The sequence below is a fragment of the Petaurus breviceps genome, unplaced genomic scaffold, assembly GCF_028583685.1.
Source record: "Petaurus breviceps papuanus isolate PSGF00001 unplaced genomic scaffold, PetGlider_PUasm1.0 139, whole genome shotgun sequence".
NCBI lineage: Eukaryota > Metazoa > Chordata > Mammalia > Diprotodontia > Petauridae > Petaurus > Petaurus breviceps.
In genome coordinates, this window is record NW_027185697.1 from 12,157,758 (window position 1) to 12,176,902 (window position 19,145).

Sequence of the window (19,145 nt, forward strand, 5' to 3'; positions counted from 1 at the left end):
TCACCATCAGAGCCTCCTCAGCACAACCTGCAGTCCCTAAGGGCAAACAGCCTCTCGAGTGACATCAGTCCCTCTGCCCACACATGGCACATGTCCCCGGTGGTTCCTCCAACCAGACCTTGTTTAATCTCCCAGCCTAAGAGAGTCCCTAAAAAACAGAGCACTTTCTAATCACCTCCTGCCTCTGCCCGCTGCTGTCCCTTGGCTCGTCAATTTTCTGGGGGGATCAGGAGGGGACCCCTCCCTACTGTGCTTCATCACAGCACACCCTTTTCTCTCTGTGCCCCATTTTCCCTGGTTAATATCCAAGCTTTACTCCATAACACCTGGGTAACCTTGGAGTGACTTCGGCCTCCCCAGGCTAGAGCAGAATGCCTCCTCGGAGGGGGCCAGCCAGCCACCTCACTTCATTACCCTCGGGGCCTTCAAGACCCCTGGCTTCCTGGAGCAGAGTCAGCCTCCTTCACTAGTTGTATACCAGTTGTATAGTATGGTCGAAGTGTACACCAGATCCAGGGATATGAGAGCTCAGCCCAGCTCTCAAGAGATTAAATCACCACCTGGTCTCCTGCCCACTGAGAGCTCAGAAATACAGTATAAACAGTCCTGGCTTTCTGGGAATCTGAGACAGTGAAGGAGCCCACTGACTCCCAGCTGAAGCAAAAATTCTCTCCCCCTCCTCTGTCTCCCCAAACTTTCATCCCATTCACTTCAGGCCCTCCACAATAAATGGCCTTCTGCCTTCCCATTCCAATGGGGCCTTGGGAATACTCTCTCTACTGCTAATAAATTCTCCTTTGCTCCTTGTTTTGTGCTTTTCCTCACATGCACTCCTTGAATTTTCTGAGACGTGGTTTTCTCTTTCCCTGGCCACCCTCCCAAGTTCTCTTTTTCTCTTACTGTACCAGCAGCCCACCTCCAAAACCCTGGACTAGGAGAAGGCAAGGCCAGCAAGCAGCCTGGATCGTCATGCCCATTTTCGGGCCATCCTTTGGCCCCCTTCACTCACCAACCTTTCTTCCTTGGGAGAGTCACTGCAGTCATCTTTACCAGGCAGTGCAATTCCTGGCCCTGCCATTCACTGGCCTCCAGATCAGTCTCCCTCCAGTACATGACTCCATCTTACTCTCCAGTGTGAGAGCCCTGCCCTCATACCCGGCAACTTCAAAATACAAGGCAATGGTCCCTAAAATCACCTGGTCTCTCAGTTCACCAAGATCCCCGACTTTCCTGACTTCCCAGAAGCCATTCTGAATCTTCCTCGACTTTTCTTCTCCCACACCTCCTCTTGTCCTAACCCTCTCAGCTGAGGACTGGTCTCTCTTGTCTCCCCTTCATTTCATCTTAAAACCCCTGATATTATTCCTTAGTCTCCCCTCCTTTCCTCCAGTTTCTGGTGGCAATTTTCCTTGCCAAGGCCAATCGGTGTACATGTGTCCTTGAACCCATTTCTTCCCATCATCCCCTCAATCATGCCTTCTCTTACTTCTCATCTCCAACCATTCCATTTCTTTTCCCTTGCCTTCAGAGGCACTGCCCTCTCTGCTCTCCTGCCAATCTGACCACTCCTTGGAAGTCTCCTTGGCTCCATCTCCTCACTCCCATCACCCCTAAGTACGAATGTTCTCCAAGGCTTTGTTCTCTGTTCTCTCCTCCATACACTCTCTCTTACTAATATCATGGGCTCCCACGAGTTCAAGTGTCATCTCTGGGCAAGTAACTCCCAAATCTATAATCAAACCTCTCTCCCGACTGCAAATCCCACATCACCAGCTGCCTGCTGGGTACCGCCATGTACATATCCCAGAGGTGTCTCAAACTCAGCATGTCTACAACTCATTATCTTTCTCCCATAATTGCCCCTCTTCATAACTTGCCTTGTTAATGTTGAGAGCACAAACATTCCCCCACTCATCCAGGGATGAAACCTCGGAGAGCGTTCCTCATCTCTCTCCCTCAACCTCTCACCTACTGTGCAGCATGTGTTCATCTGGAAGTTAAGGAACGAAAGACGGAGAAGATAAGGATTTAGCAATGGAGCCTGAAGAGTGGTTAGACAGGAAGCAGAACCAAGAGAGGGCAGAAGCCAAGGGACAGGAAATAAGGGGCAATGAGGAAGCCTCTAAGAAGCTCTGGCTCCCAGTCATCATGACTCAGCTACACGGGGTCTCTTCCTGATCCCAACAGGATCCACGCCCTCCTTCCCCCAAAATGTCTGTGCTTCTCTCAAATATACTTGTATTTATTTATCTGTGGACATCCTCCCCTTCCCCTCCCCCGCACCTGAATGTCAGCTCCTGACTTGTATTTTGGGTCTTTCTAGCTACAGCACCAAGAGGAGTTCCTGACACATAGGAGGCATTGTTCAACTGAATTTCCTTCTCTTCTCTGGGCCTCGATGTCTTCCACAGGAAGAGGGGGTCAGACTAGAGGAGCTCTAGGATGCTCTCCCCAGCCCTGGTTCTGATCCTGCCTCCATCCCTCTCACACCCCCTCACACCCTAGCACAGGTATATAACCACATTATCCAGCACAAAAGCAGCATCAAAACAGTGTGATAGGAGAAGGGCAGAAGGCTTTCAGGACATCCTCTATAGCTCTTGCTCAGTTAACTAACTCTATGACCCTTCAGGCTTCTTCTGTAAGGTACCCTCCACTGCAACAGATCAAAGCCCCTGAGCCTTAGCAGATATTCTGCAAGCTGTTGTGGTCAAAATCCCCAATTGATCTCCAGCCTACAGGCATTGAGCTTGACAGGTCTAAGACAAACATCTGATCCACCTCACACCTCTGCTTCTCTAGCATGGCAAGACCTATCAGAACGCGTTTGTTGTTGGCAGTCTTCAAGATGCATACATGTAATAGTTTTCAAATCTGCAGATGATACAAGGCTGGGAGGGATGGCTAACATTAACATGATGGATGACAGAGTCAAGATCCAAAAAGATCTTGGCAGGCTAGTGCAACGGACCAAGGGGAAACATACCGAGGGAACATACAAGATCCTATTCCTAGGTTCAACTGCTGAAAAGTGCGGCTAGACAATAGTCTAGGTGAAAAACACTGTGGCCAAGAACTGAAAGTTGAGAGGATGCCCATCAATTAGGGTACAGCTAAACAAGTTGTGGTACATGAATATAACGGGAAAATATTGTTCCATAAGAAACAATAAGTAGGCGGATTTTAGCAAAACCCGGAAAGACTTACATGAAGTGATGCTAAGTGAACAGAGCCAGGAGAACACTGTAAATAGTAACAGCATCATTGTGCAAAGACCACCTTTGATAGATTTAACTATTCTCATCAGTACAAGGATCTAAGACAATTCCAAAAGACTCATAATGGAAATGCCATCCACATCCAGAGAAAGAACTATGGAGTCTAAAAATGCAGATCGAAGCATGCTATTTTCTCTCTTTTTTTTTAATTTCTTCTTTCTCATGATTTTTCCCTTTGGTTCTAATTCTTCTTTATAATATAATGAATACTCAGATTACACACCATCTTGGGGAGGGAAGAAGGAAGGGAGAAAAAATTGATAATTCAAAATTGTATAGAAGTGAATGTTGAAAACTAAAAACAAATAAATAAAATTTTAAAAAGAAAAACATATTTAGACTTTAGTGGAATGTCAACTCACTATGAGTGAAGAACATGACACGGAGGCCAAAAAACGCTAATGTATTTGGGTATTTGGGTGCTTAAGAGGAGGCAGAATCCACAGTAAGGGAAATCATCCTCTACCCTGGTCAAGCTACAGCTAGAGTTATTTTATCCAGTTTTGAGAGTTATATTTTAGGAAGGTTTTTGACAAACTAAAGTACATCCAGAAGTATTTCCATGCTGGCAACCAGTAAGGTGAGAGACCTGGAATTATGCCATGCAAGCATCACATAAGGAACTAAATATGTTTTGTCTGAGAAGACTAAAGACTAGCACTTACAGTAGTGGTCTCCAAATAGATGAATGAATGACATTATTCTGCTTGGTAACATAGGGAAGAAGTAAGAGCAAAAGGTTATCAGCTGCAGAGGTTTATTTCAGCACCATTTATATAAAAATTTCTAAGAATCCAAGTTATCCAAGAATGGATATGGAATAACAATGTCTTCCTTCCTCTCCTGACTCCACTCTTAACTCTCTGTACTTTCTCCACCATTCCATTCCACAGAAGCCTCCTCACCCTGCAAGCTCCCTCCATTCCTGGACTTCCCACACTGGAAGTATCCATGGTCCTATCCTCTGACTGGCTGGTTCCTCCAGGAACCTCCATCTAAAGCAAGGCTTCTTAAACTTTTTGTTCACAACCCCTTCAGTGCCAAGGCCAGCCATGTCTTCATTCCACTCTAGGCTCCACCCAGACTTTCTCTACCATGGTCTCACTCAGGCGACACGTTCCTTTCAGCTTCCTTTCATATGCTGTCTTCCCCTACCAGCAGCTCTGGAGAGTAAAGTCTCCCTTTCCTTCTGCTTGTATAACTATATTCTCAAGCATGACACATTGCCTGGCACATAGTAAGTACTTAATAAATGTTTGCTGACTTGACTCAGAATAGGCTACTTTAAGTAGTGAGTATTTGATCACTGAAAGTCTTCTGCCAAGGCTGAATGGTCACTTAGCCAGAAAGTCATAAAAGAATTTCCTGCTAAGGTATAGGCCCGAGATCTATAATAAGGTCACCCTCCATATCTGGTGAGGATGAGAGAAGGCCATATATTTGTGAATAAAATGTATTTCTGTGTATGCCAGGGGGGTGCGGGGAGGGATGGATGGGTGTGTGTGCGTGTGTATATGTATACATATACACACACATATACCAACATACACATATATGTACATTGTATATGCACATATACGTCTATGCGTGTGTGTATTTCTTCCAGATCACCAGGTCTCTATCTTACATGTAAGTTCGCTATACCTTAATACACATATACTCACAACCAAGTCTCCCCTATAGGATTATACTTGGTTTCGCTGTGTATGTTATTCTTGGTTGTAATCCTAGCTCCTCTGCCTTCCGTACTACCTATTCCAAGCCCTCTACTTCTAAATAGTGGTAGCTGATAAATCTTGTGTAATCCAGACTATAGTTCCATGTCATCTGAATTCTTTCTTTCTGGCTGCTTGCAGTATTTCATCCTTGACCTGGGAGGTCCAAATTTTGGCTAAAATATTCCTGGAATCTTTCATTTTGATGATTTCTTTCAGGAAGTGATCAGTAGATTGTTTCAATTTCTACTTTGTCCTCTAGTACTAAGATATCTGGACAGTTTTCTTTTATAATTTCTTGGGAAAGAGGTATTCCTTAATTGATAAATGGTTAAGGGATATGAAGTTTTCAGAAGAAACCAAAGCTATCTATACTCATATAAAAAAAATGCTCTAAATCTCTATTGATTACAGAAATATTCATTAAAATAAATCTGAGGCACAATCTTACACCTATCAGATTTGCTAACATGGCAGAAAAGGAAAATGTCAAATGTCTGAGGTACCATATTACACCTATCAGATTGGCTAACATGACAGAAAAGGAAAATGTCAAATGTCAAAGGAGGGGATGTGGAAAAGCAGGGACACTAATGTACTGTTGGTGGAATTGTGAACTGCTCCAATCATTCTGGAAAACAATTTGGAACTACATGAAAAAGATTATATAACTATGCATACCCTTTAACCTATAAATAGCATTACTGTAACCCAAAGAATTCAAAGAAAAAGGAAAGGGACCTATATATGCCCATCAAATGGAGAATGGCTGAACAAGTTGTGGCATATGATTATGATACTATAGGAAATGATGAGCAGGATGGTTTAAAAAAAAACCTGGGAAGATTCTTATGATGCAAAGTGAAATGAGTAGAACCAGGAGAACATTATAACACAGTAATAGCAATATTGTAACAATGATCAACTGTGAAAGACTTAGCTACTCTGATCAATACAATGATCCAAGACAATTACAAAAGACCAATGATAAAAAAAAAATGCTATCCATCTCCAGAGAGATGCATAATGAAGAGTGCAGATCAAAGTACAATTTTTTCAATTGCTGTATTTTTCTTGCTTTTTTCTTTTGTAACATGGCTAATACGGAAATGTTTTGCATGATTTCACATGTATAATTGATACCATATTGCTTGCCTTCCCAACTGGTGGGAGAGGGATGAAGGGACAGGGGTATCTGAAACTCAAATTGCTTTTAAGAGAATATGAAAAATAAGTAATTAATTTTTATAAATAAAACAACAAGAAAAGAAAAATATAGATACTTTCTCGAAAAATGATGTGCAGGTTTTTTTATCTTTTCATGGCTTTTCTGAATCTATTTTCCAGGTCAGCTGCTTTTCAATGAGATATTTCACATTTTCTTCTATTTTTTTTTTCAATTTTTTTACTTTGTTTTACTGTTTCTTCATATCTCACAGACTCATTGGCTTCTACTCGGCTGATTTTAATTAGCAAGGAGCCAGGCTGAGTCAAGATGGTGGAGTAGAAACAGGACCTCCACGCAGCTCCGGCTCCTCCCACCACCCCCAATTCATGGAAAAATGGACTCTAAACAAACTCTGGAGCAACAGAACCCACAAAATGAAAAAGAGAAGCTAATCTCCTGCTGAGGAGAGCCCGGCAGGTATCAGCCAGCGCAGCACTCTGGAAGCCAACCCCAGCCCCGCACGAGCCAGAGGTTTTAGCCCCAGTGAGGGACTTACCAACCACTGACTGGAGGGACTCCAGATCAGCAGCAGCTGTGGCAGTCCGCAATTATAAACACATAGATGCTAAGGACAAAGTGAGAAGTCAGTGCAGTGTGGACTTTGGGATCCAGTAGTTGGGAGTGCATCAGCTTTTGCCCCCAAGGGTGGCGGCACAGCCTCCACCATGTGGCAGCTTCAGCTCCTGGCCTGAAGAGTATAGGGGGACCAAGCACCAGTCTGAGGGGTAATCGCTCTTGCTTTAACCTGCTTGGATCTGGATTGCAGTCTAGGGTGGAGGGCCTGGGGTATGTGTCCAGCTTGCCAGAGCATGTGGAGACCTCAGAGAGAGCACCCAACTAATACCTCCAGCAGCTGAGAAAATCCCAGCATTTGGAATGAAAGCTCCCCTGTCTGATGGCAGAGTCCTACTGTGGCAAAAAGCTAAAAAGTCAAGTAATTGAGTGGCAACATGACCAAGCAATGGAAGCAAAGCAAACAGAAGATTCCAACATTAGACTCCTATTTTGGGGACAAAAAGGAGCAAAGCATGGAACAGGAGGAAGACAGTGAAGTCTGAACTCCTGCACCAAAAGCTTCAAAGGAAAATACAAGCTGGTAACAGGCCATAGAGGACCAGATAAGAGAAGTGGAGGAAAAATTGGGAAGAGAAATGAGAACAATGCATGAAAATTATGAAATGAGAGTCAACAGCCTGACTGAGGAAAATCATACCTTAAAAAATAGACTAACTCAAATGGCAAAAGAGGCTCAAAAAGGCAATGAAGAGAAGAATGCCTTAAAAAGCTGAATTTGCCAGATGGAAAAAGAATCTCAAAAGCTCACTGAGGAGAATCATTCCTTAAGAATTAGATTGGAGCAAATGGAAGCTAATGACTTTATGAGAAATCAAGATGCTGTTAAACAGATCCAAACAAATGAAAGAATAGAAGGTAATGTGAAATATGGGAAAAACCACTGACCTGGAAAATAGATTCAGGAGAGATAATTTTAAAATTATTGCATTACCTGAAAGCTATGATCAAACAAAGAACCTAGAAATCATCCTCCAAGAAATTCTCAAGGAAAATTGCCCTGATGTTTAAGAACCAGAGGGCAAAACAGAGGTTGAAAGAATCCACTGATCACCTCCTGAAAAAGATCTCAAAAAGAAAACTCCAAGGAATATTATAGCCAGGTTCTGAAATTCCCAGATCAAAGACAGAATATTACAAGCAACCTGGAAGAAAAAAATTGAATATTGTGGAAACACAATCAGGATAACTCAGGATCTAGCAGCTTCTACACTGAGGGATCAAAGGGCTTGGAATGATATTCCGGAGGTCAAAGGAGCTGGGATTAAAACCAAGAATCACCTACCCAGCAAAACTGAGTAACATGTTTCAGAGGAAAATATGGTAATTCAGTGGAATAGAGGACTTTCAAGCATTCTTGATGAAAAAACCAGAGTTGAATAGAAAATTTGACATTCAGATACAAGAAACAAGAGAAGCATGAGAAGGTAAACAGGGAAATCATAAGAAACTTATCAAAGTTGAAATATTAACATTCCTACATGGAAAAACGATAATTGTAACTGATGAAACTTTTCTCAGTATGAAAATAGTTGAAGGGAATAGAAATATATATATATATATATTTTTTTTTTATATCGGAAGGTATACAGACGTATGAATACATATGTGAATGTGTGTATATATGTTTACAAGTATACGTAGATAGAGGGCACAGGAACAATTTAATAGGAAGGGATGATATTTAAAAGGTGAAATTAAGAGGTGAGAGAGGAATATAATGAGAGGAGATGGGGAGAGACAGAATGGGATAAATTATCTCATATAGAAGAGGCAAGGGAAAATGATTACAATGGAGGGGAAAAATAGGAAGGCAAAAGGGAATGGGTCAACCTTATTCTCACTGAATTTGGCTTGGGTAGGGAATGACATACAAACTAAATAGGGTATCTCACCCTACAAGAGAGTAGGAGGGAAGGGGATAAGAGGGGGGATGATGGAAGGAAGGGTAGGCTGGAGGGGAGGGAAGTTGGAAGCACCCACTTTTGAAAAGGGACAGGATCAAAGCAGAAAATAAAACAAGTGGGAGGTGGGATAGAAAGGAAGGAAATATAGTCAGTCTTTTACAATATATCTACTATGGTAATGTTTTGCATTAGCTACACATGTACAAGCTATACTGAATCGCTTATCTTCCCAGTAAGGGTGGGTGACAAGGGAGGAAGGGAATGAAATCTCGAATCCAAAGTTTTAAAATCAAATATATATATACACACACACATACTATTATTAATACTGTTTTACATGTAATTGGGAAATAAGATATACAGGCACTGGGGCATAGAGATCCACTGGAAAAGTTGAAAGGGGTGTGGGAGAAAATATGGGAGAGAGCAGATTGGAGGAGGGGATATCCTGTGGGACTGCTATTTTGGGGCGGTGGGTAGGGGAAAAACGGGAAGAAAATTTGTAACTCAAAATCTGGCAGAAATGAATGATGTAAATCAGAAGTTAATAAAGCATTTGAAAAATGAAAAAAATAATAATAATTTACAAGGAGTTACTTTCTTTAGTGAGATTTTGTACCTCTATTATTATTATTTGACCAATTCTGAATTTTAGGAGTTATTTCCTTTAGTAATTTTTGGTACTTCTTTTACCAAACTGCTAATCCTCTTTTCATAATTTTCTTTCATAGCTCTCATTTCTCCCCCAGGTTATCCTTTACCATTTTTATTTGATTTTTAAAAATCACTTATTTTCCTTTTTGGGCCTCTTTTTTTTTTACACTTCTAGAAATTTTTGTTGTTCTATGTCCAATGCTCACTTTTCTTTAATGATTTGCTTGTAGATGTTTTGAAGATACTGTTTTCCTGTATGTGTCTTGAGCTTCTCTGTCATTCTAATAGTTTTTATGGTCAGGTTCTTCTTTTATTGTTTGTTCATTTTTCCAGGCTACTACTCATCTTTGGACTTCATGTTAGAGTTGGGCTCTACTTTCCTTTGGGAGCTGAGCTTCTGCCTTTTATGCCCTTCTGCTGCTTTCACAGCTCAGTCTGGTAGCCTGTAAGTTTTCGATGCTTCCAAAGCACTGTGACCTAAGAAGAGAACTGTTGTTCTGTTGATCAGAGGTCTTCACTGTGCAAATTTCACTCAGTTGGAGTCTCTTGGTTCTAGAAATTGTTCCTTCCTCCTTACTCAGCGAGGGACCCTGCTCCCTTATGACTACTCCTCTCTGCCCCAGAAATGTAACTTGAAGTAGGTAATGGGTGACAGTGATGCCAGATGGCATCCATTCCTGTACCCAGGAATGACAAAGGGATCCCTTGGGATCTCTTTCTGCCCAAGTGTTGAGTCCCCTTACTATCTATGGACAATGGGCTGCTCCCCACCACTAATGCCACCTGTTTGGGCATTGCAGAGGCTTCTGCACTCCCAGCCAACCTCAAACCCAATATCTACAGACCTCTTTTTCTATCTTCTTATGCTGCCCTGGGCTAGAAAAATAATTCACTGTGACTTGTTATTTGCCTCCCTGATCAGCATTTGGTCTGGCACTTCTTATCAGTCATTGCAGGAGAGGATGTAAAGAAGCTAAAACAAAACTGTTCCTTGTGCTGCCATTCTGACTCCACCTCTCCACAACCACATGTCATATGTTCATGGCAACAGGTTACAGGGACCAGGCAAGTTTGAAGTCCACTCCTAATCCAAAAATCCTCATCAGTTTTGACCTGGTCCCACATTAAAACTTGTCAGCATTAAAAATGAGGGAAAAATGAACAGGTTTTAGTTCATCTTTTATTTTCTCAAATTATGCTGTTGTGAGGGGCCTGACAGTCACATCAAAGTCAGGTAGAGTGTCCAATAAATGACAATTAACAAACATGACTATAAGCAGAATGATAAATACATGCTATAATCCAGAATAGCACCACCAGAGAAAGTTCATAAAATTTAAATCACTGGACACAAGTATACTGAACATGAACTAAATAATCAAAGCCTCAAGATAGAGACCTAAACTAAACTGGTACCAGAATGGAGAAGAAGGCTGAACAGCCCAACGGAAATATGACATTTGGAGTTACAGTTCCATAGCTATAAGGCCTCTATCTGGGTCACTCGGCTTCTTGTTGCCCCATGAGGCCTACCTTACAGCCAAAACCCAGGGAAGTAACCTGCTTGAACAAAATCTAAGTTTACACCATGAAGTCATTTCCATGTTTGACAACCAACCCCTTGGTCTCCTGATGAATTTTGTGTCTGTCTCCACTGCTGCACAGACACAAAACTGAATGAAGGAAAACCTCTTTCCATGACCTTTACCAAAAGAGCTGTTGTTTACTCCACACTCCTTCGAAGAGGACTAAGCACAGATATGCTGACTTACCATACTTCCAAAGGCCCAGTTCCAAAAAAATATGCCATCTTGGCTGCCATTTAGAAACTCACCAAGCCTGTAAGCTCAACTAAAAAGGGAGGATCAGTGTAAACAATGGGCATGTGATAGGTAACCAGTAAAAAGTTCCTCTTCCTCTCATCCAAGACAAACAGGTCTAAAGCCCAAGAAAAATACAAATGATACAATACAGAACACTTATTCTACCAAAGAGCTCTTTACCTTTCTGCTAAGTTCTGCTCAAAGACCAAGAGAACTGAATTGTGGGGCTACATGATGAATAATGAAGGAGGGAAAAGAGGGGGAGGGGGAATAAGCCCTTATGCAGCACCTACCATGTGCTGTCACTTTACAAATAGGAACTCCTCTGACCATAAGGAAGAGCCTGGGAAACCCCTTTAAATGACCAAAGTCTTCCTTCCTCCATTTCTTTCTTCCTCCATTGAATCACCTCAATAAATCCTATGCCAGGTAGGCCTAGATTTTAATGATCCATTCATTTAGAATTTTCCCACAGAGAAATCAAAATTTCACCACTCCCTCAGTCAATGAAATTGGCTAAATTAGATGTTAAAATACTGTGAGGCATTGCTGCTGAGGAACTGCCTTCTTATTAGATATAATCACAATGTACTAAAACACAGAACATACTCTGTGTTCACATAGGTGCCTATGATTACTGTGAAAAGCACAGCTTTTCTTGCCAATATCAGTCTCCAAACAGGAAGGCAGCCAACACCCAAAGTTCTGCCTCTAAAAGCTCCCGATTTTTAAACCTCAAATCTGCAAGAGGCTCCACTGTGATGGTGACCCTTAAGTGACTGATAGCCAAAGTCAGTGAGGGGTGGACAAAGAAAAGTCTTACTCTTTGGTGGCAATGAGGTCAGCCTGCCTGAGGAGAGTTTAGCCCAAACAAGTGTCAGAGGGGACTAACCTCCCAGAATAGTGCCTAACAAATCTTTTTTTACATCTTCTGAGATAAAACAAGGAAAGAGACTGAGCCAATCCACAATGTCATGAAGGAACTAAACATCAGAACAAGTAACACAATGGGGACTTGAACCAAAGGGAGCCAAAAACTGAATGGTAGTAAATTACAGAAGTACACGGTTACAGGTGCCATCATTTACAATGACTTTTTGTTTTCCGAATTTTCTTCCTTCTGCTTATGTTTATATATTAACCCTAGCCTTGATTACTAAATGAGTGTCACCTCAGTCAGAGACCAGGGAAAGACCTTAACAAGGAGCTATACAGATACTTATTCCTTTTCCTACATCTCTTTCAATCAACAACCATTTATTAAGGTCCCAGACAAGCCTTACTTGGTCTTTGTTTGGACCTGAAGAGCTCAGAATGACTGCAAATAGCAATTATTTCCATTTTGGCCTTGAGGGTCTTACCCTCCCAAAAGCATTTTTTTCTTTTTGACTAGGTAAAAGAGGCCATTGTAGGTCTCATTTCTTACCTAGACATCACTGAACAGGTGTTGCCTCAGACAAACTGAGACCTGGGAAGGACCTTCACTTAAAAAGGCCAAGGTCTACCACAGCATCTGGGCCATCTCCAGTCACAGTGATCTATATCCTGCCACTGGAGCCAAGGCTCTGCAACCACAGGAGAAAAGTGAGGCTGGTGACTTTGCAACAGCCCTCCCTCACTTAAATCCAATCCATTTACAAGTCATGGCCTCATCTTTCTGATTTCAAGGTCCTCTGCAAGAAGGACAAACAATATATTAACAACAGAAGCTTTAAATATTTGTTTAAATAAAATGAATCAAATTACTGATGGACCCCTAACAATACAAATATAATTTTATTGAATCTTTTTTAAACTTAGTGAGATAGTTCCAATCAGAATTCAGTGCGCATATTTCCTAAAGCTACCAAACTGAATCAAAATACTTTCTAAACAGCTACTTCATTCAATTCAAAGCAGTGGTCTATCAATCTAACAACAAAGAGAAAACAGACTTCTCAGAAAGAGGTAAGCAGGGGGGCAAAGCCAACATGGCAGAGTAAAAGCAGAAACTTGCACGAGCTCTCACTCCAACCACCTCCAATACCTGTAAAAAAAAGACTCTAAACAAATTTTAGAGCTACAGAACCCACAAAGTGACAAAGAGAAACAAATCTGCTGCTGAAGGCAGCCTGGTAGGCCGACAGGAAGGGTCTATCACACCAGGCTGGGAGCCAAGCTCAGTCGAACATGAGCCACTGGCCCAAACTTCCGGGCCAGACCAGCTGGAGCCAGATCAGCCCAAGCAGACTTCAGGAGAGTGAATCACCAGGAGCTGTGGAGTTTCCAGACTTCTCAACCATAAACACCAAAGAGAAAGTAAAAAGTAAGCAGGGAACTCTGTTGAAACTGGGGGAGAAAAGAGTGTGGTCCAGCCCCTGCCCCCAAGGCAGCAGAGGTGTTGCCAGTGCAGTTGCTGCCATTGCTGCCTCTAAAGTCTTGGCCTACAGATCATGGGGGACCAACTGACCATTCAGAGGGTAATTGCTCTTGCTTTGACCTGCTTAGATCTGGGTTTCAGTCTTGGGTGGCAGTACTGGGGTGAGGAAAGCCAATGTGCCAGAGCTTGTGGGGGCTATAAAGAGGGCGCCCTCCTCATAGCTCTGACAACAGCTACACAAAATCCCAGAAATTTGGGACACAGCTCTTTCCGCTCTGGAAGCAAAGTTCTACCATGGCAAAGTGCTTAAAAGTCAAGTAATTGGCTGGCAAGATGAGCAAGCAGAGGAAGCACAATTAGACCATGGAATATTTTTGGGGACAAAAAGGATCAAAACATGGAACCAGAAGAAGACAACAAAGTCAAAACTCCTGCATCAAAAGCCTCCAAGAAAAATATGAACTAGTTAGGGGAGGCGAGGTGGTGCAGTGAATAGAGCACCGGCCCTGGAGTCAGGAGGACTTGCATTCGGATCCGGCCTCAGACACTTAACACACACACACACACACACACACACACTCACACACTCACACACACACACACACACACACACACACAAAAACTAGCCGTGTGACCTTGGGCAAGTCACTTAACCCCAAATGCCCTCCAAAAAAAAAAAGAAAAAATATGAACTGGTGTAATGGAATGCCAAGCAAAGGCAACTTCCCTAGGTTCAAAATACCAGCATAGGTGTTCTCCATTTTATTCAGTGAAAAATTAAGAACAGAGAAGATCAAAATATGACATCATTCAAAATACAGCATTTACTAAGTGTGATTAAATAATCTCCAAGTACTCCCTGATTTAATCAAGTACTACCCCACCCCAGGACATTACATTCATTTAATCAATTACAAAGTCCCTGTTCTAAATACTACTCCACCCCTAGGCTGTACCTTCATTTAGTCCATCACAAAGCCCCTGTTCTCAAATGGAGATTAGTTTCCAATCATAAGTAAGGTACATTCATTTGTTCGATCACAGAGCACAAAAAGGTCAAAAGTTCCCCACCCCTGGATCACAATTGAATCCACCCCAGAGTTACAACAAGTTTAAGCACAGCACTTAATACCCAAATGGAGGTCTTTTCTTCATCTTGACACAAGGCAAGTTCTCAGCAATCTTTGTTCCTGGGGAGACAAAACTTAGCAAGGCCACAAGATACATTGCCAGTCTCTTCATTAATTCATTCTCTGTCTGCAGAACAGTCCTAGGACCCCTGAAAACATCAGCAAAACCCCCTTCTAGGATTTCTGTAAACATACAACAAGAAAATCTTTCTTCAGGGCTTCTGAACCAAGAGCAAGGTTCCAAGACTTCTGCAACAACAGCACTGTCTTTCACCAATGGACAAATCTGGCAAAACAACATCAAAACAGACAAAGTACCAGCATAACAGCCATGTCTCCTCAGTCCTTGGCAGCTCCAGGGGCAGGTCTCAAAAGTCCTGGGCAATTCAAAGGAACCCTCAGCTTCTCTCAGTCTCTCTCTGCCTCCAAAAGGGTGCTTCCAAAAAGTTCTTCTGCCTCTCTCTTGTGTCTCTCCAAATTTACGTCACCAGCTCCTCCCAGTTCAGCACTCTCTTTTCACCTCAACAAGTCCATCCCACAGGTGGGATTAACAAGCTCTGGGTTTTAACACAATCAAACCAAAAACCAAGCCAATACAGGGGAATCTTTAAATGCCATTACTATTACAACTGGTCATAGGCCACGGAGTTCAAGAAGGATTTTGAAAATCAAGTAAGAGAAGTGGAAGAAAAACTGGAAGGAGAAATGAGAATGACACAATAAAATCATGAAAAATGAGTCAACAGCCTGCTAAATGAGACCCAAAAAATACTGAATAAAATAACACCTTAAAAAGTAGACTAACTTAAATGGTAAAAGAGGCCCAAAAAGCCAATGAGAAGAAGAATGTCTTAAAAAGCCAAATTGGCCAGATGGAAAAGGAATTTCAAAAACTCACTGAAGAGAAGAATTCCTTCAAAATTACATTAGGGCAAATGGAAGCTAATGACTTTACAAGAAATTGAGGTACCATAAAACAGATCCAAACAAATGAAAAAATAGAAGGCAAGGTGAAATATCTCATTGGAAAAACCACTGACCTGGAAAATAGATCCATGAGAGACAATTTAAAAATTACTGGACTACCTGAAAGTCATGATCAAAAAAAGGGCCTAGACATCATCTTTCAAGAAATTCTGAAGGAAAATTGCCCTGACATTCTAGAACCACAGGGCAAAATAGAAATTGAAAGAATTCACTGCTCACCTTTTGAAAAAGATTCCAAAAAGAAAACTCCTAGGAATGTTATAGCCAAATTCCAGAGTTCCCAGGTCAAGGAGAAAATATTACAAGCAGTCAGAAAGAAACATGTTGAGTATTGTGGAAACACAATCAGGATAACATAAGATCTAGCAGCTTCTACACTAAGTAATCAAAGGGCTTGGAATATGATATTCTGGAGATCAAAGAAGCTAGGATTGAAACCAAGAATCACCTACCCAGCAAAACTGAGTATAATACTTCAGGGGAAAATATGGGCATTCAATGAAATAGAGGACTTTCAAGTATTCTTGATGAAAAGACCAGAGCTGAACAGAAAATGTGACTTTCAAATACAAGAAGTAAGAGAAGCACAAGAAGGTAAACAGGAAAAAGAAATCATAAGGCACTTATTAAAGTTGAACTACTTACATTCCTACATGGAAAAATGATCATTGTAACTCATGAGACTTTTCTCAGTATAAGGATAGTTGAAGGGAATATATATGTGTGTGTGTGTGTGTGTGTATACATGCATATATGTGTATGTATAGGAGGGTGTATGGGAGTGTATATATATATATATATATATATATATATATATATGTGTTTGTGTGTGTATGCATGTATACACTGACAGAGGGCACAGGATGAGTTGAATATGAAGGGATGGTATCTAAAAAAAAATTAAGAGATGAGAGAGGAATATATTGGGAGGAGAAAGAGAAAGATAGAATAGGGTAAATTATCTCATATACAAAAGGCAAGAGAAAACTGTTAAAAAGGAGAAGAGCAGGAAGGTGAAAGGGAATGAGTCAACCTTACTCTCATAGAATTTGACTGAAGAAGGGAATAACATATACACTCAATTGGGTATCTTACCCTACAGGAAAGTATGGGGGAAGGGATAAGTGGGGGCATGACAGAAGGGAGAACAGATTGGGGGCGAGGGTAGTTAGAAGCAAACACTTTTGAAAAGGGACAGGGTCAAAGGAGAAAAAAGAATAAGTGGGGGGGGGAGCGGGATAGGATGGAGGGAAATATGGTTAGTCTTTCACAATAGAACTACTATGGAAATGTTTTGCATACTTACACATGTATAACCTATATTGAATTGCTAGTCTTCCCAGTGGGGGTGGGTGAGGAGGGAAGAAGGGAAAGAATCTGGAACTCAAAGTTTTAAAAACAAATGTTTAAAAAAAATTGTTTTTTACATGCACCTGGGAAATGAGATATACAGGCACTGGGGTATAGAAATCCATCTTGCCCTACAAGAAAGTTGGGGGGAATGGGGGATGGGACAGACTGGGGGAAGGGGTATTCAATGTGTTCACTATCTTGGGGTGGGGTAGGGGAGAGACGGGGAGAAAATTTGTAACTCAGAATCTTGTGGAAATGAATGTTGAAAAAGAAAAATAAATAAAGAAATTGAAAAGAGGAAGAGGTAAGCAAAAAAAGAATACTAATTAGGACCCTGAGTGAGAAGGCACACTGGGAGCCACACTTTCTCACTGTAAAGCTTCTTTATATGTTGTCTGGAATCAGGGTTTCTGTTATATATGTTAAAAAACAAAACAAAACCCTTAGCTCAAATCCCACCTCAGACATAGAATGGCTGTGTGATCCTGGGCAAGGCACTTAACTTCTCAATCCTCCAGTCAACTCTCCAAGACATCAAGCTGCTGATCTGTACTGGCAAAGGAAGTCTCCCCACCTGGGAGTTCCTCATATCAATGAAATGATAATTAAGACTCTACTCTTTATATATGCAAACACATTTAAAGAGTTGGGGGAAAGAATGGAGATAAAGATTCACACAACTAAATTATGTTTCATTATCATGTATCAATTTGTTATGATAAAGAATAAGGAAACCACAAAAATGTGGCCCAATCTACTGAGGTTTTCTATTTCTGAATATGAATTTGCTGCCAAAGGACAAGTATAACACTTCATCTATTTCCTGATTATAAATCAGACACCAAAGATGGTGAAATGGTAACATATTAAGGGCCTGTAAGAGATAGGGAAGCTTCCAAAAAGAACCCAAATTGTAAACTATAATAGAAGAAAAAAGTCATAAATATCAAGACAGGCTGCTACCATCTCTGCTGAGACAATGTAATAGAATTATCCACCATCTCCCAAAAAAAGAGTTCAGATTTTATCATAAAAGATACAAAAAGAAGAAAAGCCACTTGAGTACAGACTAAGAGAATTCAACAACACTGAATCAATTGCCATTTGAAGATCTGCTGGTTTAAGTTTTTACTGAGCATGAACTATTATTAAACCCAAAAATATATTTCACAAAAGAGATAAATCACCTTATATTTAAATAATGAATGAACAGAAAATAGTCTGCCTTTTAACTCGAGTCTATAGCAGGTATTTAGCAGTTCTGCTCACTAAGCTCGTTTGGACACCAAAGCAAGCTGATCAGACAAATGGTTCTGATTCTCAAGTTCCCAGACACTAGAAAGGGTGAAGTGAAGGCATCCAGTGAAATGGAAAGAGCCCTGTAAGTCATATTCACAGTGTGAGTCTATGGCAAAAGGTCCTTACAACCCTAGAGTCTTCCCCTGAAATTGGTGGATATTGGGCTAAACTATCAATCAGCTCCTCTAAAGGGGAAAAAAGTACCTAACTTAACAGTCAGCATGACCTTTGCCTCTGGTCCCCACTTGGTTCTCCCTACGCCTAAAGCTTCCACTATTCTCTTCTCTCTTCCTTCTCTCTCATGGCACTTCCTGCTCTGAAACATTTCTATTTTTTCAGAAGTTACTAGCCTCAGTAAATGTCATCGGTCAGTACTCAGACAATAATAATTTGGGGCATTTTTAAGGCTAGGGACACATTAAAAGAAAAAAAAAGTGCTCAGCCTTTACCAGCTCCTGCAAACTCTTTAGAGAGAATGCCAATCTCCAGCCTAAATAATACAGCCTACTGGAATAGAAACCACAAATGGACCAGGGAATAGGAACACTGATAAGATAGCACCTTGACCTGAATTTGTAGAGGGAAGAGGAAAAGAGGATAAATAGAATTCTTTTCACTGAAAAGAAACTTCAGTCGTTCAATCTGTCATCAGTCTGTTTGTCCGGCCCTTCAGAGACCGTCCCTGCTCTGCAGGAAAAGCCCTTTCCAGAAACATTCAACAAGGACCTGAATCAAGGACAAATACAGCTGGCATTTAACTGGGTCACGGTACGAGGGGCCCCTGCTGAAACCTGAATGCAAAGATGTTGATTTTTCACAGCAGAATCTGGGATAAGGTT

At 41.3% G+C, this 19,145-nt stretch overlaps 1 protein-coding gene across 2 annotated transcripts in view; it reads right to left on the reverse strand.

Moving 5' to 3' along the window:
- EXOC6B (exocyst complex component 6B) overlaps window positions 1–19,145 on the reverse strand; it is a 624,130-nt gene that overhangs the window by 595,663 nt on the left and 9,322 nt on the right. The gene's annotated exons all lie outside the window — the stretch shown is intronic.